At 48.4% G+C, this 21,146-nt stretch overlaps 1 protein-coding gene across 2 annotated transcripts in view; it reads left to right on the plus strand.

Moving 5' to 3' along the window:
- Positions 1-21,146, plus strand: part of ngfa (nerve growth factor a (beta polypeptide)) — a 42,215-nt gene that overhangs the window by 12,249 nt on the left and 8,820 nt on the right. The window contains exon 1 of one of the 2 annotated variants that reach the window (XM_049754857.2): positions 10,907-11,258. The exons of the other annotated variant lie outside the window; for it this stretch is intronic. The gene's annotated coding sequence lies outside the window, so the exon portion shown is untranslated. Of the gene's footprint in view, positions 1-10,906; positions 11,259-21,146 lie in introns of those variants that run through there. 2 annotated transcript variants of the gene reach the window in all.

Here is a 21,146-nt window from a genome sequence, read left to right on the forward strand (position 1 = left end):
TGCGGCGCGTGATGGCTCTTGCCGCCGCGCAGAGCCCCGCCTTCCGAATGTCGCCGATCACTGTACGGACTTTGTGAGTGGCCGCCGATCGCGGTACAGACTTCCCAAGTCGCCGCCCCAGAGCGGTTGTGTTTCCCCGAGTTTCCGCGGAGTGCGGTTCTGTTTCCCCAAGTCGCCGCCCGTGTGCTGTTGTGTTCCCCAAGTCGCCGCCCGAGCGCGGTTCTGTTCCCGAAGTCACCGCCAGAGTGCGGCTCTATCCCCTAGGTCACCGCCAGAGTGCGGCTCTGTCCCCTAGTGCACCGCCCGAGTGCGGATCTGTCCCCGCAGTCACCGCCCGAGTGCGGATCTGTCCCCGCAGTCACCGCCCGAGTGCGGATCTGTCCCCTCAGTCGCCGCCAGAGTGCGGCTCTGTCCCCTAGGTCACCGCCAGAGTGCGGCTCTGTCCCCTAGGTCACCGCCAGAGTGCGGATCTGTCCCCGCAGTCACCGCCCGAGTGCGGTTCTGTCCCCGCAGTCACCGCCCGAGTGTGGTTCTGTCCCCGAAGTCACCGCCAGAGTGCGGATCTGTCCCCGCAGTCGCCGCCAGAGTGCGGATCTGTCCCCGCAGTCGCCGCCAGAGTGCGGATCTGTCCCCGCAGTCGCCGCCAGAGTGCGGATCTGTCCCCGCAGTCGCCGCCAGAGTGCGGATCTGTCCCCGCAGTCGCCGCCAGAGTGCGGTTCTGTCCCCGCAGTCGCCGCCAGAGTGCGGATCTGTCCCCGCAGTCGCCGCCAGAGTGCGGATCTGTCCCCGCAGTCGCCGCCAGAGTGCGGATCTGTTCCCCGAAGTCGCCGCCAGAGTGCGGTTCGGTTCCCCCAAGTCGCCGCCCGAGTGCGGTGCGGTTCGGTTCCCCAAGTCGCCGCCCGAGTGCGGTGCGGTTCGGTTCCCCAAGTCGCCGCCCGAGTGCGGTGCGGTTCGGTTCCCCAGGTCGCCGCCCGAGTGCGGTGCGGTTCGGTTCCCCAAGTCGCCGCCCGAGTGCGGTGCGGTTCGGTTCCCCAAGTCGCCGCCCGAGTGCGGCGCGGTTCGGTTCCCCTAGTTTTTTTTTTGGGGACGTCGGGAGACGTCCCTAGTCGGGGGGGTTCTGTCACGTCTCGCCCCCAACTGCTCCACTATGTGTCTGTCTTGGTTTCTGTCTGTGTGCTCGCCCCTCCCCTCCTGTGTGCCCATGATCAGTGTGATTGTTCCCACCTGCCTCTCGTTACCTGTCGTGTATAAAAGTCCTGTCTGCCCCTCTCTCCCTGTCGGATCATTGGTTTTGGTATTGGTTTTGGTCTTTGGTTTTGGTTGCTGTCATGTTGGTTGCTGTCGTTCGGTGTTGTCGTCCTGTCTTGATGCCGTCATGTCCTGCTGTCTTCTTGTTTCACGTCCCGGTCAGTCAGTCAAGTTATTGTTTGTTAAGTCATGTCAGTTTGCCTTTTGAGTTGCTTCAATAAACCCTGGTCCAAGCTGCACTTGGTCGTCCTGCTCCATGCTACACCCGACCGTGACAGGCTTTACTGCTCCCACTTGCTTCCTTTGGAGGCATGATTAGAGTTGATGCAATCCTCAGAGTAATGAGAATGTAAAAACGAACGGAGTCAGTTGGCATGCGGGTCCTCTCGGCTCATCTCGCGAGGTTCGACAACCGAATTTCGTCCAACATCCGATGCAAAAAAATCTCAAATTTTTTGTTTGAATACCAATTTGTTCGAGAACCAGGACGTTCGAAAACCGAGGCTCCACTCTGTGTACATACGTGTACATATATATATATATATATATATATATATATATATATATATATATATATATATATATATATATATATATGTATAGTTTGCATGTTCTCCCTGTGCCTGCGTGAGTTTGCTCCAGCCACTCCAGTTTCCTCCCACATCCCAAAAACATGCTTGGTAGGCTGATTGAGCACTCCAAATTGTCCCTAGTGCGAATGGTTGTTTGTCTCTGTGTGCCCTGCGATTGGCTGGCAACCGGTTCAGGGTGTCCCACGCCTACTGCCCGATGACAGGCTGATGATAGGCTCCAGCACGCCTGCGACCCCGTGGGGACAAGCGGTATAGAAAATGGATGGATGGATGGATGGATGGATGGATGGATGGATGGATGGATGGACGGACGGACGGACGGACGGACGGACGGACGGACGGACGGACGGACGGACGGACGGACGGACGGACGGACGGATGGATGAGGCAACTGATTCTTTGTCTGTTCAAGTGTGTCAAATGTCAACGTGACTACAATTATGTATGTTTGTGTTGGATACGCATCAAACACACGCACACGCCTTAGCCCCAAGTCGACAATCCAAGCCGCTTATGATGCACTTATTCGAATTATGTCAATCTGGAATGCACACTACGTAAGATGATGAGTCATTGGACACAACTGCAAATTAGTTTAAGCATAGACTTTTACTGACGGAAGGAAGCAATTTTTCGGCTTCTCCCCAGTTTTGTGAGTTTTGTAGAGGAAGCAGTAGTTGTCGGATGTTTCCTAGGTGACGCCTGCGCTCGCATCAGTAAATATAAAACCATCTGCGCTTTAGCAGCAGGTCATACTGGGAACTTTTGAGTGTAGATTCGCTCGCATGCCGCTAACAGACGGAGTGCGGGCCTGTGAGGTCTCACACGGACAGGTGGTTGGCATTAGATCGACAGACGGTTGTGGGGGTGAGAGAGATTGTGAGGCAGCGGTGTGGACGCAGGCGGGAAGAGATGACAGAACGATGTGGGGACCACACAGAATTGAAAATGGTCTGCTTATGTCTTCAGAAGCCGGAGTGAGACCGAAGTAAAAAAAAAAAAAAGTGTAGATTGATTTTTTTGAATGTGTGTAAAGTAATGTTGGTCATTGTGGAAAGTACTCAATATTGCATGCTAGAAAGCCAAAATTAATGTTTTAATTTACATGAAAATGTGGAAAATACAATCTGACAACAAGAAACTAGCATTTGTTAACTGTCATTGAAAGACGCTGAAGTAACGATGCATCCGGTACAACTAGTTTGAGACCGAGTGCGATACTCAGTACAGATACTTGACAATTTCTGATATAGTACATCTTGTAATTGTGACGAAAATGTGTTTTACTTTTATCAAATATTGTTCATAGACACAAACCTTTATAGAACACAGAATATGTTTTGCTCAAATGTAACAATCATTATGATGACTGACTTCATTTCAAGGGGCATTGCTAAGGTACCGATACCTGATACTGGTATCCGCATCAGTTTATGAAACTCACGAAGGAGAACCAAAGAACACTAACACAAAACATCAGTGTCATAAACAATATTAAACATTGACAGATCAATTTACTGTGCAGTAAAGTTTGTGTACACAACTCAGAACAGTAACCCCAGCGCTAACAAAACATCACATGTATTACTTTGGAAACAATAGCGACAGTTTTTTTTTCCTTTTGTCTCTGCCAGTAAAAGATGAATTTCACATCCCGGGAAAATTTAATAACTATCCATCAATCTCATGCATACTTCATTTTTTCAAGAGAATCAATTGAAAAGAAAACAAACATTCATTTATTAATTTAATTTATTTATTTTAAATCTTTTTTTTTTTAAACAGATTTTTTCTTTTACTATTTGATATGGTAGACATGCAAGCAAAGGCTTATTCTTATTCTTATGCTTAGTTTTTCTCCCTTCGGTTAAACTGTATCTATTTATTGTATATAACATATTTCGCAGAGCTTTAAATTGCATTAAAGAAGCATTGCTGAGCACTAAACTTGATTTGTTACAATAAAAGACTTTCAAGTCTGTGTACACTTAATTTCTTCAAAACGTTAATATCTTATGTTTTATCTCCTCAGTGGCTCTGCACAGTGGGAATAATTCACGGTAACTGCTTAGTGCATTTACCTCTTCAATACAGTTGAGAATATTCAAAGGAAGCCATGCACGCGTGCATGCGTAACCTGAGGTCTGACGCATAGCACACCTAATTCTGAGCACAGCGTAAGTCATGCGTCATGGAAAAATGACGTGTCCCCAAGATTGAGATTTGGCCCAAAGGTGAAAGAAGACAGCTTGGGTTCAGTAGTCTTCCTCGGTGCTTAGTTTATTTTGTGTCCCTTTCAAAAATGTCATGTAGAGTCAACTTTAAATAAATGAGACCCTGGATTGTAAGGTCTGCGCTTGTTGCTTTTCTAGAATCAGTCAATCAAGCAAAAAGAAATAATCCAAATGAATGACAGCAAATATGTGTAACAAACTTTAAAATGTGGGGGGGGGGTTGTAAAACAACCCATTATTGCCACATTTTTTTGCTTCAGTTCAGTGGACATGGTGCTGCTCCTTCACATTTGTGTAACTTAGCCAGCTGGATGCAGTATATTACAGACATGGAGTTAAATGAAGGACATACTCTCACACTTGCTGAGTAAGTCTTCGCAGAGGATAAATAATATATGCCTGTGAGTATTGCTGGATTATCTACATGTGTGACTGCAGAGTTTGCTTAGATATCCATGGAAAGGGTTATAACACTGCCAGACTGATGCTATTTGTCAACCTGGCTATGGCATTTTTCATTGTTTGTTATCATTCAGCTAAATCACATATGTCAGAGTCAAGGCCCGCGGGCCACATCCGGCCCGCGAGAAGGTTTTTTACGGCCCCTGGGATGATCTTGATTTATTATTAGAACCGGCCGGCAGACCGCAGCAAGCCGGAAGCCCGCAGATCTTTTACACGCACCATTTGTCGGATTCCCTTACAGCAGGAGTGTCAAAGTCAAATGGACGGAGGGCCAAATAAAAAATTTAGCTACAAGCCGAGGGCCGGATTGATCGAATGTTCATTGAAATGTTTTTAAATGACGCATATAGTCTAGTGAACCTAATTGAACCTACTGAAAACCTAACAAATATATTCCAATATGATCAGATAAATAAAGCAATATTTTCTTATGGCTCTGTCAGTAATCTTTCATTTTCAACAGACACAAAAGACAAATTTCCTTTATATAAAAAATCCCCATAACATGAACATTAAATGAAAGAAACCTGTATTGTTTAAGGCACCATCAGTAACCTATATTTTATATTTTAGCAAAAGTGGGCTAAATTTACTTCAAAGAAAAAAATAATAGCAATTTTCTATCATCCACTCAACTGAAATATTTTTAAAATATAATTGGATTGAAATACAATAAAATAAAGTGCAAAAATCTATTAATCAAAAACAACACTTTCCTCAAGGAGAAGTAACATGCAGTGAAAACAAATATTAAACTTTAACTTTTAAACTTTCTATTTTAGCAAAAGTGGGCTAAATTTACTTCAAAGAAAAAAAAATCTGCGTCTTTCGTTTCATAATGTCATCTCAGATTATACTCTTTCAGTACCGCCACACTTTCTCCACACAGAAGACACACAGGTTTTCCAGCTACCTCCGTGAACATATACTCCAACTCCCACCTTGTTTGAAACCCCCCGGTTCTCAGTGTCCACCTTCCTTTTTGCCATTTTTGATGGGTATCTGAAAGTTAATTTTACAGTTATGCTGACGACTGCTGTGCTAATAATAAACACTGAAATGAAGCAGCGTACTGCTCGGTGCGTCACCGTTGCATTGTGGGAAATGTAGTATTGGTGCGTGTAAAAGATCTGCGGGCTTCCGGCTTGCTGCGGTCTGCCGGCCGGTTCTAATAATAAATCAAGATCATCCCAGGGGCCGTAAAAAACCTTCTCGCGGGCCGGATGTGGCCCGCGGGCCTTGACTCTGACATATGTGCCTTACAGTAAATACGCAACATGTGCTGCAACAGCTTTGCTGCAGTGGGCTTTGCTGACAGGTGGAACAAAGATTTTTTTGTTCAACTAGATGAAACTACACAACTCCCTTAGTGCTCCAACTTCCCCCTGTCTTTGTTCTCAAAAGTTCCTTCATTTGTTAATCGGCCACCCTCTATAGCTCGTTGCCTCTCCCCATCCCTTGATATTCCCGACTTCTTCCTCTCCCTCCTTCATCCTTTTCTGGGTCCCACAGACATGCCGGAGATTTTGGATTCTCAACAGCAAAGGGGAGTCATAAGTAGAGCCTTGCCAAAAGATTTAACACTTGTCTTGTGCGGATTGTTCAGCGTCAAGGTCATAAGAAAGTCTGGAAAACATGTTGAGTCATAGTATTCGTCCCAGCTACGAGGCCTCCCACATCTGCCGGGTAAGTACTGGGAGGGTCATCAGGAAGTGGAGTGGGCTTGGCTCTGGCTAGTGAAGATGGATCATAGAAGGCCTTATTAGTGTGGTCACGGTGCTTTTAATGTGGTTTTGCTTCTCTTGCCAGAAGAACCTCTCATGGCCGGAGTGTTCCAAAACAGAAGTCAAGTTTATTATGGGGGATATAAATTGAGTTGCCTGTAACAACATCGTAAGCCAACATGTCAGGGATCACTTTCATTAATGTCTCATTGCTCTCAAAGTGTGATAAATCCAAAGTGAGAATTTTGTGGGTTATGGAAGAATGACTGCTATTCCACTTGATTTTAAAAGATGATCATTTCTTTTCCAGAGTAAGGAATAGTCCATGAGACATTATGGTATGGTCATTAATTTAGCAACTAAAAATATGTGCTTTGGGGTTTTATTTCTCCGACACACACCTGGGGAAGATTGAGCATTAGGAAAAGCAGCTGAAGGTAAATGTGAGTTGTGTACATGAAATTACAAATTGAAAAACAAGACAGTGTCAAATGAAGCACTGGTGGGACTTTGTTCAGCGGTGCTTCTTAAAAATTTTGTACAACCTTTGCTCTCAAAGTACCATCATTGAATTTTTTTTTTCAAACCCAGATAATTCTTCAGACACTGCTGATGAGGATTCATTAGGTGTTTCCTGAAAGGGGTGTGTAGAAATGTTGAAAACAAATTTTAACATCCTGTAAAAAAATCGGAAAACACCTCAAAGTCAATTATCTGGCCTGATACCTATAGGGTCCATGCATATTTCAGAGGGGGGCAGTGCCCCTGTGGCCCCCTTCCTCTACTTCCGCCTGTGGATTTAATTCCCACCAAGTATGATTGTTTGATACTGTATCATTATGCGCAGTTTGAATATTACCACGGCACTTAAAGGGTATGTCAAAGTCAAAGTCAAAGTCAGCTTTATTGTCAATTTCTCCACATGCCAAAGACACACAAAGAAACCGAAATTTCGTTCCCCCCTATCCCACGGTGACAAGACATGGCTCACAACAGACAAACAAGTAAACAAGTATAACAAAAGTGTGCTGAATAAATAATGAATAAATAACACAACAATAAATAAATAAATAAATAAATAAATAAGAGGAGCAGAAAAAAAAGGAGCAAGTGCGCGTACAGCAGACATTCACGAAAATAGCGCAACAGTGCCGCACGCTACGCAGAAGGGGGTAGCGAGTTCAGGGCCCTAACAGCCTGGAGAAAGAAGCTGTTGGCGAGTCTGGTGGTGCGGGAGCACAGGCTCCTGTACCTCTTCCCAGAGGGCAGAAGGTCAAACAAAGAGTGAGCCGGGTGACTCACATCTCTGGCAATCGAGGTTGCCTTGCGGGCGAGATGGGAGGTGTAAATGTCCTTCAGGGAGGGGAGCGAAGCACCAATAATCTTAACAGCCGTATTCACTATGCGCTGCAGGGCCTTCAAGTTCTGTTCAGTGCAGTTACCACCCCAGACAGCGATGCAACTGGTGAGGACGCTCTCAATATTGCCACGGTAGAATGTAGACAGGACTGCCTGAGGAGCACATGCACGCCTGAGCTTCCGCAGGAAGTACAGGCGGCGCTGAGCTTTCTTTGCCAGTGACGAGGTGTTTGCGGACCAGGAGAGGTCCTCACTGATGTGCACCCCCAGGAACTTGGTGCAGCTCACCCTCTCCACCACAGCACCGTCGATGATCAGCGGCAAGTGTGTTGTGTGACCCTTCCGGAAGTCAACAATGATTTCCTTGGTCTTATTGACGTTCAGCAGGAGGTTGTTGTCCCTGCACCACGTGGTCAGAAGGTCAACTTCCGACCTGTACCGAGTCTCGTCGCCCTTCGTGATGAGACCCACCAGAGTCGTGTCGTCAGCAAACTTCACTATGCGGTTGTCGCTGTAGGTCGCAGTGCAGTCATGCGTCAGCAGGGTGAAGAGCAATGGACTGAGCACGCAGCCCTGGGGGGCCCCCGTGCTCAGCGTGATGCTGGCGGAGATTTTGTCACCAACACGCACTACCTGAGGCCTCTGACAGAGGAAGTCCAGTATCCAGTTGCAGAGGGAGGTACTGAGGCCCAGCTCGTCGAGTTTGCAGATGAGTCGCTGCGGCACAATGGTGTTGAAGGCAGAGCTTAAGTCCACAAACAGCAACCTCACATATGAGTCATTTCTCTCCAGATGGGTGAGGGCCGAGTGGAGGGCAGAGCAGATGGCATCCTCAGAGGACCGCTTGGCACGGTACGCGAACTGGAAAGGGTCAATGGTGGGGGGGAGAACGGATTTGATGTGCTCCATGACAAGCCGCTCAAAGCACTTCATGATGATGGGCATCAGTGCCACGGGGCGGTAGTCATTGAAGCAGGACGGTGCAGGTTTCTTTGGCACAGGAACGATGGTGGCAGCCTTGAAACACGAGGGGACGATGGCCTGCTGCAGGGAAACGTTAAAGATGTCCGTGAAGACACCCGACAGCTTCCCAGCGCAGTCCTTCAGCGCTCGACCCGGGATGATGTCAGGGCCCGCCGCCTTACGGGTGTCAATAGCGGCAAGCGCCCTCCTCACACCGTCGGCAGAGAGGCGCAGGGGCTGCTCGTGTGGGGGGGGAGTGGTCTTCAGCGGGCAAGTGCTGTTCTGGGCGTCGAAGCGAGCAAAGAAGCGGTTCAGATCGTTCAGCAGACGGACGTCGCCCTCACAGCTCCTCGGCGCGGGCTTGTAGTCCGTGATGGTCTGAATGCCCCGCCAAAGGCTACGTGCGTCCTTGCTGTCCTTGAAGTGGGTGGAGACCTTGCACGAGAACGCCTTCTTCGCTTCTTTGATGCCTCGGGACAGGTCCTCTGAAAGCCTTGTCCCTGGCCCTCAGCAGTCTGAGGACAGCCCCTGTCAGCCACGGCTTCCAGTTCGCGCGAGTGACGACGGATTTCGAGCAAGTCACATCATCGATGCACTTCGTGATGTAAGAGGTAACAGAGTCAGTATACTCCTCTATGTCCCTCCGATCGTTGTAGGTGGCTGCCTGCTTAAACAAGCACCGAGTGGTCCATGGTAATACGTCCTCTGAGCTTTATAATGTTACGTGTGGTGTCCCACAGGGATCGGTACTCGGACCGATTTTATTTAATATTTATATGATTCCGCTTGGGGACATAATACGTAAATATAATATTAGTTTTCAATGCTACGCGGATGACACCCAATTATATATGCCGTTATCGATGACAGATCCACAGGACTGCTGTAATCTCGAGGCGTGCCTTGCGGAGATTAAGCAATGGATGTCTCTCAACTTCCTTCGTCTTAACCCGGATAAAACTGAGATGTTGATAATTGGTCCTACTCGTTATCAACATTTATTTAAGGAAACCACTATAACTATAGATAACCGTACTATCACTCAGAGTGATACGGTAACTAATCTCGGGGTAATATTTGACCAAACGCTCTCCTTTCAAAAACACATTAAGAATATAACCAGGATTGCATTTTTTCACCTTCGTAATATTGCTAAGATTCGTCCTATCCTCTCGACCGGGGATGCGGAAACTATTATACATGCGTTCGTCACGTCGCGCTTGGACTACTGTAATGTATTATTCTCTGGTCTTCCTAAATCCAGTATTAAAAGTCTACAGTTAGTGCAAAATGCCGCTGCGAGGCTGCTCTCACGGTCAAGAAAATTTGATCACATTACCCCAATATTAGCCGAATTACATTGGCTCCCGGTCCATTTAAGATGTGACTTCAAGGTTCTTCTACTAACCTATAAAGCACTGCATGGCTTAGCGCCTTCATATCTCATCGACCTAGTCGTTCCTTACGTTCCGTCTCGTAACCTTCGTTCGCAAAACGCTAGTCTTTTAGTTATACCGAGGGCCAAGAAAATGTCTGCAGGGTCTAGAGCATTCTCTATTCGGGCTCCAGAGCTTTGGAATGCCCTACCAATGGATATTAGAACTACTACCTCAGTAGAAACATTTAAGACACGTTTAAAGACACATTTCTATGAGATGGCCTTTAACTAACTTGTGATGGCCGATTTGGCCGGAGTTTGTTCTGTTCTCTCTGCCCACCTCCTCCCCGGCCGGGGAGGGGGTTAGGTGGCTCAAAAGCTGATAACGGCTGGCTGGATTCTCGGGGACCAGTTCGGGATGGGGGAGCTGCGGCTCGGCCCCCTTGAGGACACTGCCAGGACAATCGAGGGCACCTCCGACATCCATTTTTTTTCATTGATTTTCATATTATGTATTACTTGTGCACTCTCTGCATCCTTCATCGGCCGCCCTCTCCCCTCCCTTACGGACATCTACACTACCCGCTGCCTCAGCAGGGCTAAGGCCATCTCAGCGGACAGCTCCCACCCTGGCTCCGCCCTGTTTGACCTGTTGCCCTCTGGAAGACGCTACAGGCAAATGAAGACCAGGACAAACAGACTCAGAAACAGTTTCTTTCCCCAAGCCATAGCCGCCCTCAACTCCAGCCGACACTGATGACACTTTCCTCCTGCACTATTACTGCACTTTGTCCGCACTACTGTTTCTGATTATTTCATCTACTTTTCTACTAGTCGATTACTTGACTGTTACTTGTGTCTACCTCATGCACTGGATGGAGGTCTCCAATTTCATTGTACTATGTAGAATGACAATAAAGGTTTTCTGATTCTGATTCTGATTCCATTACAACCTGGTGATCCTGAAAGGGGGATCCTTCCATCTGTGGTCCCTTCTCAAGGTTTCTCATTTTCCCCTGGCAGGGGTTTTTTGAGTTTTTCCTTGCCCTTTTGGGAGCTTATGATCAGGGGATGCTTTGAGAATAATTGTCAATTTTGGCTATGTGAACCCCTTTGAGACTGTTTGTGATTCAGGGCTATACAAATAAACTTGACTTGACTTGACAAGTCCCAGTCAGTGGTGTCGAAGCAGTCACAAAGTGCATCGGAGGCACCCTCAGGCCACACTCGAACCTGCCTCCGAACCGGCCTGGATGCCTTTACCAATTGTCTGTATGCGGGCAAAAGCAAAACGGTGAGATGGTCAGAAAGCCCCAGATGGGGGAGGGGGGTGTCAACAGTCAGCTTGAGTTTTTATAAAATTTGAGAGGTTCTCAGACCGCACAACTGAGTTTACTCGCTGTGTACTACTGACTGACTGATTTTCAGATTCTCATGTCCATGGTTTCTTAAAGTTATTGACATGAAAGTCAAGCCAGATGCAGAAAGACAAAGGTCTAACTACTTCAAGGATTTCTGATTCAAGACAGATTCCTTTTACTGGGGACTGTAAAATGTAAATGGCTTGCCACAACTTTGTTGACTTAGAATATTTGAAGCTGTCGAGAATTATAGCATTATATCTTAAGCTTCAGGAAAAAATTAATACTGTTTTTTTTTTTCCAATTTTGATTTTGGAAGATAGGAAGAAGCCAGAGTACCCGGAGAGAGGCAAGACATGGCCAGATTTGAAACCCCAAGCTCAGAATTTTGAGGCAGAGAGTCTAACCACTCGTTCACCATGCCGCTGGCCTATTTAATTTTGTGAAATTCTTAGATAATACCATAATACAATAATGTAATGTGCAATTGATCCCCGGGCTTTTTTTTTTTTTTTTTTTTTTATGAAGGCACCAGTTGGCAGTAAAATAAATGTTTGTATGACATGTCATTTTATTAAAATGTTAACAACAGCTTTGTTGGATCAGGAGGGTGGTGTTTTTTATATTACATTTGACAGACTTGTTTGTCTGGTTTATTATTGTAAAATCCGGCCTGACGATTTTGTCAGTAGGAGTAGAACGAAACTTGTTTTAATACCATTCATTAGTTCGGTTTACCCCTATGAGGTGAATTCCTTACCCCTATGAGGTGAATTCCTTTAATTTTCAATTACTATGTCATTTACCCCTAAAATGAACTTTTTACTTGTTGGCTTTGAAATTCTGGTGCAGTACAAACGGATTTATTGTCACAGATTTCAAAGCGGGTGTGCTGACCTTTCATCCCTCACAATAATAATTTCCACTTGAGGACAGAAAAAGGAAATGCGTTGGCCTCATTGGATGAGCGATACATTGAGTGAAAACGTTTAGCTTCCACTCTATTTGCTCGTTCTTTCGCCACAGCTGTCATGCTGACTTTCACACCTTCCGATTATCTGAAGCTGCTGTCATCACCTGCCAACGTGAGCTATGTTTGCTGGAGGAAGCCTTTTTTTTTTTATAATTGCAGTATCACATGTTAAGGGATACTCAATGGACAACGGGTTTCATCACGCTTTTGACACAACATTTCATGGTAGCAAAAGCCAAACAAGCACCAAACATGAAATTGTGTCATCGGCTAGCTAGTATTTGTCAAATTGAGGCTGCCTTCCCCTGCCTTGGGGCCAAGTAATTACCTTCCTCTCTTGTCTCCCTAACAATTCCTTTTTCAGGTCATAAACAAGCACTTAGCAGACTTAGATCGGAGGTGTCAGGGGCCAAATTTTGCCCGCAGTGTAATTATATTTGTCCCATCATCATCATCATCATCATCGGTTTAAAGTCCGTTTTCCAGGCACCGCTGGGTTGGACTGGGTTCTTGATATGGCTTTCTTTCACCGGGAACGGTCCATGGCCATCTCGTGGTTGATGCCGAGCGCCTTCATGTCGGCTGACACGGTCGTCTGCCAGGTCTTTTTAGGTCGGCCACTGGGTCTTGTTCCCTCTACGTTATACGTCATAACTTTCTTCACCTAGTCGTTCTCGTCCTTCCTCACTACATGTCCGTACCATCGCAGTCTGCCTCTCCTCACCACATCCACTATGGCCTCCACTCCCATCTTCTTTCTCAGCTCTGCACTGGTTTTTTTCTCCCTCATTGACACACCACACATACATCTGATCATCCTCATTTCTGCTCTGTTTAGTTTTTCTTTGTAGTCTGTTTTCAGGGCCCATGCCTCACTTCCGTACGTCATACTACTTCTGAAGCAGGCTGAGTACACTTGGCCTCTCATCTTCAGGGATGGGGCCTTAGATGTTAAGAAGAGCATGAGTTCCCTGAATTTCTTCCACCCGCTTCTCACCCTTGTGGTCACTGCTAGGTCCACACCCCCCCCCCCACCCCACCCCCCCCATCAGGATTATGTCTCCAAGGTAACAGAAGCTGTCCACCACCTCGTACACCTCCCCATCTACTATGAGCCCCTCTTGCTCAGCTGGGTCTGCTTGGGCGACTTCTCCCCTGCACCGCTTGCATTTGAAGGTCTCACTTGCAGCTAGTAGGCTGCCTTTTACTCCGCTGCATCTCCGGTGTACCCATCTCTGACAACCCTTGCACAGGATAGAGTTGGCTTGCACCCCCTTCCCGCAAACTCCACATGGCCATGCTCCTGACTGTGGTACCACTCCCAGGCCAGCACCACCGACCATGACCTTTGATTTTGCCGCATTCACCTTCATTCCTTTCACTTCCAGGCAGGTCTTCCAGCCTGCTAGCTTCCTAGCTAGGTCTTCTCGACTGTGAGCCATCAATACCAGGTCATCCGCGTAGAGCAGCTCCCATTGTAGTCCACCCCTCACTTCCCTCGATACCACATCCATCACGATAGCAAACAATAATGGGGTGAGCACCGATCCCTGGTGCACCCCTACCCTTACTTCAAACCCATTACTGTCGCCAACTACTGTACTAACAGCTGTGCATGCTCTGCAGTAGAGAGTCATCACAGCCTTAACCAGTCCCTCTTCCACGCCCGACTTCCTTAGGGCCCATCTCACCACCTCCCTTGGCACCCTGTCGAATGCTTTTTCCAGGTCAACAAAAGCGAAGTACAACCTCTTCTTCTTCTCCTGGTGTTTCTCCTGCATCTGTCGGATGACAAAAATTGCGTCTGTTGTACCTTTACCAGGCATGAAGCCATACTGCATCTTGTCCACCTCTACCCGTGACCTCACCCTCCTTTCCAACACCCTCTCTAACAGCTTCATTCCATGCTCCAGCAGCTTTATGGCCCTGTATGACCCGCATGCAAGTGGGTCCCTTTCCCTTTGAATAGCGGCACCAGGACGCTTCTTGTCCAGTCCTCCGGAATGTGTCCCTGAGCGATGACACTGTTACACAGGTCAGTCATCCACTGCACACCGACGTCTCCCGCTGCCTTTAGCATCTCTGCCACCACTCCAGATGGTCCATCTGCCTTTCCATCCTTCATGGCCCTCATGGCTTTCCCCACTTCTGTTCGCGTGATCAGGCCACATTCACCCTCCACTTCGTCGCATCCCACCTCTCCATCCCAGTCATTCTTCACATTTAGCAGCTTCTCCATGCACCTTCGCCATACTTCCTTCAGTCCTCTGTTGTCTGTCATGATGTTGCCATCCTCATCCTTTACACTGTTTGCAGCGGTCACATCACGCCTCTCCTTAACCATTTGCTTTGCTATCTTGAAGAAGCTCTTTCGTCCTCTCTCACTCTCCAATTCACTTGCAAATTATTTCCTCTTGGTCTCTTGGGCCTCCCACACTGCTGTCCGTGACGCCCTCCTTGCCTCTACATACCGCGATCGGTCTGCCTCTCTTTTAGATTTCTTCCATACTTTATGGCACCTCCTCTTCTCATTCACCGCTCTTTCAACGCTGTCATTCCACCACCATGTCTCTCTTTGTCTTGCTTTACCCTTTGACCATCCGCACACCTCCTCTGTAGCCTTCTTCATTGCCTGCCACTTGCCATCCACACCACCCGACTCCATCATCTCCTCCATTTCTTCTGCTATATGCTCAATCTTCTCCCTAAACTCGTTTTTACTCCCTGCGCTATGTAGCTTCCACACCTTCAACTTGGGAGGATGCTTCTTAGCCCCCACCTTCTTGATTCGCAGAGTTAGGTCTCCGATGACTAAGCGATGCTGAGACACACACTCTTCTCCGGCGATTGCCTTGGCATCCCTGACCAGGACGCGGTCCTCCTTTCTGACCATGATGTAATCTAATGTGCTCTTGTAGCCACCCGAACTGTATGTTACTAATTTGGCTTCTTCCTTCTTGAAAAGCGTGTTGCACAGCACCAGCTCCAGTGCGTCGCCGAACTCTAGGATCCTCTCTCCTTCTGCGTTCCGCATGCCGTACCCCTGTCCCCCATGTACCCCCTCAAAGCCATCTGACTCCCTCCCTACGTGTCCATTCAGATCACCTCCCAGAATTATGACCTCATTCTGGGGGATCCCTGACAGCACCATGATGGCCTTGTCCCAGAACGCATCCTTCTCGTCCTGACTTCTGCCAATTTGAGGGGCATAGATTGAAATTACGTTTGTCAGGCACTTCCCAACGATCAACTTCACAAAGATGATCCGCTCAGTTACCCTGCTAATGCTTAGCACTTGATCTATCCACTTTTCAGCGATAAGTACTCCAACACCACCAGTCCCTTCATTGCAGCCTTGCCAGAAGAACTTGTACCTTCTGCCGATTGCACCCAGTATCCTTGCACTTCCACCCTTCCATCTCGACTCCTGGACACAGCAGACATCCACCCTTTTCCTGTGTAGAGCCTCAACCACCTCCCCGGATCGGTGCGACATGCTGCCGATGTTCCATGTAGCCACCCTAACACGTGCCTCCTGCCCCTCTCTATTCCGGTTCAGGCCTCCCCGCAGTCCATCGGGCTGAGAGCCGTCATATCAACCTGCGGTTTGGCCTCCTTTTCCATCATTCTTTTTGTCGTAGGCTGATGAAAATGCCCACGGGGTACTTAAGGCTGTACCCCGCCTCTTTTGTGTTTGTCTAGCCATACTGAGAATATTTTTGGAGCAAAGGTTTTTACAGTCGGATGCCCTTCCTGATACCAACCCAAGGGGAAATTGATTTTCTGTAGGGGTTGACTCCCTTAGCCCATTCCTCTCCAGAGGAGCCCACTGGGCAGTGGTACTATTTAACCCATAGTTGGGGGCTGGTTCGTGGGCACCAGGGCATGTCCACACACTGGTGGGCCTGTGTGCCGCACGTCTAGGGCCCAGACCTCCTCCGAGTCCCTTGTAGTTTTGCCTGGGTCCGTGTTGTACCCAGTTACCATGTGTCGCCGCGTGGAGGCACTACATAGGGCTTGCTGTTAGAGAGGCTATGTACTGGCAGGGAGAGACTTACGCACTCGGCTCTCCCATTCGCATACTTCTAGCCAGCGGTGAGGGTTGACAGTGAGAAGTGACATGCACTGGGCACTCCACCAACACACTAGACGCATCACAACGACCCGACTTGGCCTTATGAAGTCAGACACACTATGAAGTCAGACACACTGTGAAGACAAATTGTGCATCGACTTTGTGTCAATACTAAAATGACAAATTCCTCACTTTTCAAAAATAGAGATGTTTCTAGCAATTTTTATTACCCTTCATCTTTTTAAAATTTGGAACAGTTCTTACTAGACTCTAGTTTACAAACTAGTTATTCATCAGTTTATTGTGTAACCTACACTGTATATAATATGAGTGTGTGTGTGTTTATGACACAGGGCGTGTGATGCGTCAGTGCAGTAGTGTTGGAGTAGTTGGCCTGTAGTTTGTGCATGCTGCATGCTGCCTCTGCTTGCCACTTTTCTGCTTTCAGCTACCGCCACCGGCTAGCCGTCTGTTTCCGGGGGTGTGGCATGTAGGCCCACCGGTGTGTGGACATGCCCTACTGCCCATCAACCACTGTTCCGGCTGTGGGTAAACAGCTCCAGCTATGGGTAAATAGTAAAGACCTCAACGGTGGACCAGGCGGAGGATGATGGCTGACCTAAGGGGTGGCGTCACAATGGCTGGGAAGGTGGATGAAGGCTGCAGCAGAAAAGGGTCACCAGTTGTCTTGGTCTCCTTGCCACTGGACTCTGACCCTGATCTGTCAAGAACAGTGTGGTGACTGTCTGTGCACCAGTCTCCCCACTCTAAACAAAGTCACACACAGGCGTCTTTTTCAGGGAATCCACCTTACATCCCGGATTAAAGTCCTGTGGCGACCGGTAAGTGGCAACGGGGGCAGGATTGTGAAGTCTGGAAGCCCCTAGTCACAAGTTGGCACATCAGGCGGTGGATGTTAGATGATCGTTGGGCTCTTGGACCGAGCCAGAAGAGCTCTTCGGTAGCTGCATCCACGACTGAGCAGCCCTTTTTAGGATCCACTCTGCTCACCCCTGTGGGGGAAGGGGCTAGAAAAGGTGCCCTAAACATAGCCTGCCTCAAACCTCCCGACTGGATTACCGCGTTCAGAGGGATCACCAATATGCGGTCGAAAACACAGAAACATGAATTTTGGAGCATGGAATGTGCGCACACTAATGGACAGTGTAACCAGTGATAGGCCGGAGAGGAGAACCGCCATCATTGCCAGGGAACTGAGAAGATGCCGGATTGACATAGCTGCTCTTTCAGAAACCCGACGGGCAGAGGAAGGTCATCTGAAGGACGAAAAGGGTGATACACTTTCTTCTGGAAAGGAAAGGCCACAGATGAGCCTAGGATCCATGGGGTTGGTTTTGCCATCAAGAACCAACTGATCAGTCAGCTCTCTGAACTCCCTGTGGGAATCAGTGAGCACCTGATGACACTCCGTCTGGTGCTGGCCAACAACCAGACGGCAACAGTTCTTAGTGCTTATACACCTACCCTCATTTCCGATGAGGACAAAAAAGAGGCCTTCTATGCCTGTCTGGATGAGGTATTGTCAAAAATCCCCAAGGAGGACAAGATTATTATATTGGGAGATTTCAATGCCAGAGTGGGCCGTGACCACCACCTCTGGAAGGGTACCATTGGAAAGGAAGGCATTGGAAACATCAACTCAAACGGGGTTTTGCTTCTTAGCAAATGTGCTCAATATGACCTTATCATCACCAATACCATCTTTCGCCAGAAGAACAAACTCAAGGGCTCATGGAGACACCCTCGCTCTAAACAATGGCATCTTATTGACTATGTCATAGTCAGAGCCAGGGATCAGCGCGACGTAAGCATCACAAAAGCCATGAAGGATTCAGAGGCCTGCTAGACAGATCAGCGCCTGATACGATCCACGATGTCCATCAGACTCAAGAGGAAGAGGAGACTTCAAAGACAGGCTCACTCCAGAGCTAAGGCTGACGTCCAGAGCCGGGTGAGACAGATTAAAAACTCCTGGTGGACAGAAAGGGCACTGGAAATCCAGAGTTTGGCAGACTCTGGTGACACCAGAGGCTTTTTCAGTGCTACCAAGGCTGTCTACGGCCCAAGCCATCACGGCCAAAACCCCCTGCGTTCTAAAGACGGGCAGGAACTGTTGAAGGACAATGAGTCCATAAACAACCGGTGGAGAGAGCACTTTCAGGAACTCCTCAACCGTGACAGCACAACTCAGTCAGATTTCCCCAGTCACATCCCTCAGAGTCCCATCAGGGAAGACATGGGTGAACCTCCCACTTTAGCAGAGGTTCAAGATGCCATCAGGAGCCTGAAGAAAAACAAGGCCTCTGGGCCAGATGGGATCCCAGCTGAGGTCCTAAAGGAAGGTGGACTAGAGCTCCAGCGCCACCTCCATTCCCTCTTTCTGAAGGTCTGGGAAAAAGAAGTAGTCCCCTCGGAGCACAGGGATGCTCTGATAGTGACCATTTTCAAGAAAGGGGACAAAGCGGAATGTGGAAACTATAGGGGCATCTCGCTCCTTTCAACAGTTGGCAAAGTACTTGCTCGTGTTCTTGCCAACCGCCTACTGCCACTGTCTGAGGAAGTTCTCCCAGAATTGCAGTGCGGTTTTCGCCCAGCTAGAGGCACTGCAGACATGATTTTTACAGCACGCCAACTCCAGAAGAAATGCCGTGAGCATAAACAGCCTTTGTTCATGGCTTTCATAGACCTGACAAAGGCCTTTGACTCGGTGGATCGCCAGGCCCTATGGAGCATCCTTCTGAGGTATGGTTGCCCGGATAAATACGTCAGAATACTGCGTTTATTACATGACGGAATGACAGCCACAGTGCTCAACAACAGCTCCTTGACTGAGCCTTTCACTGTAGAGACAGGGGTCAAACAGGGATGCATCATTGCACCCACCCTGTTCTCTGTCTTCAGTGCCGCCATACTCCACCTCATCAACGAAAAACTACCACACGGAATCCCAATTTGGTACAGAACTAAAGGCAGGCTCTTCAACCTTAACAGGTTCAAAGCCAAAACCAAGATCAGAACCACCACGGTTGTGGAGCTCCAGACGATAATGCCATTGCAGCACACTCTGCAGAAGACCTCCAGGGCATCCTGAACTCCTTCGCTAAGGCATACAGAGCCCTGGGTCTGACCGTGAACATCAAGAAGACCCAGGTGCTACATCAGCGTATGCCAGACTCCGGAAAAGAGTCTTTGAAGACTGAGACCTCCGGGCTGACACCAAGCTCCTGGTTTACAAAGCTGTGGTTCTCCCCACCTTACTTTATGGGGCAGAATCATGGACAACCTACAGCAGGCACCTAAGAGCTCTTGAACAACACCACCAGAGAACCTTGAGGAAAATACTCAGGATCAAATGGGTGTACAGACACACAAACATCAGCGTTCTGGAGGAAGCCAGGGTACAGAGCATCACCGCTTTAATAATGCAGCACCAACTCCGATGGACAGGACATCTCAAAAAGTCAAAGTCAAAGTCAGCTTTATTGTCAATTTCTCTACATGCCAAAGACACACAAAGAAACCGAAAATTCGTTCCCTCCTATCCCACGGTGACAAGACATGGCCCACAACAGACAAACAATTAAACAAGTATAACAACAGCTTGCTGAATAAATAATGAATAAATAACACAATAAATAAATAAATATATAAGAGGAGCAAAAAAAGGAGCAAGTGTGCGTACAGCAGACATTCCAGAAAAAGCGAAACAGTGCCGCACGCTACGCAGAAGGGGGTAGCGAGTTCAGGGTCCTAACAGCCTGGAGAAAGAAGCTGTTGGCGAGTCTGGTGGTGCGGGAGCGCAGGCTCCTGTACCTCTTCCCAGAGGGCAGAAGGTCAAACAAAGAGTGAGCCGGGTGACTCACATCTCTCGCAATCGAGGTTGCCTTGCGGGCGAGATGGGAGGTGTAAATGTCCTTCAGGGAGGGGAGCGAAGCACCAATAATCTTACTAGCCGTATTCACTATGCGCTGCAGGGCCTTCAAGTTCTGTTCAGTGCAGTTACCACCCCAGACAGCAATGCAACTGGTGAGGACGCTCTCAACGGTGCCACGGTAGAATGTAGACAGGACTGCCTGAGGAGCACATGCACGCCTGAGCTTCCGCAGGAAGTACAGGCGGCGCTGAGCTTTCTTTGCCAGTGACGAGGTGTTTGCGGACCAGGAGAGGTCCTCAGTGATGTGCACCCCGAGGAACTTGGTGCAGCTCACCCTCTCCACCACAGCACCGTCGATGATCAGCGGCAGGTGTTTTGTGTGAGCCTTCCGGAAGTCAACAACGATTTCCTTGGTCTTGTTGACGTTCAGCAGGAGGTTGTTGTCCCTGCACCACGTGGTCAGAAGATCAACTTCCGACCTGTACCGAGTCTCGTCGCCCTTCGTGATGAGACCCACCAGAGTCGTGTCGTCAGCAAACTTCACTATGCGGTTGTCGCTGTAGGTCGCAGTGCAATCATGCATTAGCAGGGTGAAGAGCAATGGACTGAGCACGCAGCCCTGGGGGGCCCCCGTGCTTAGCGTGATGCTGGCCGAGATTTTATCGCCAACACGCACCACCTGAGGCCTCTGACAGAGGAAGTCCAGTATCCAGTTGCAGAGGGAGGTACTGAGGCCCAGCTCGTCGAGTTTGCAGATGAGTCGCTGCGGCACAATGGTGTTGAAGGCAGAGCTTAAGTCCACAAACAGCAACCTCACATATGATTCATTTCTCTCCAGATGGGTGAGGGCCGAGTGGAGGGCAGAGCAGATGGCATCC

The sequence above is a fragment of the Syngnathus scovelli genome, chromosome 2 (assembly GCF_024217435.2).
Source record: "Syngnathus scovelli strain Florida chromosome 2, RoL_Ssco_1.2, whole genome shotgun sequence".
NCBI lineage: Eukaryota > Metazoa > Chordata > Actinopteri > Syngnathiformes > Syngnathidae > Syngnathus > Syngnathus scovelli.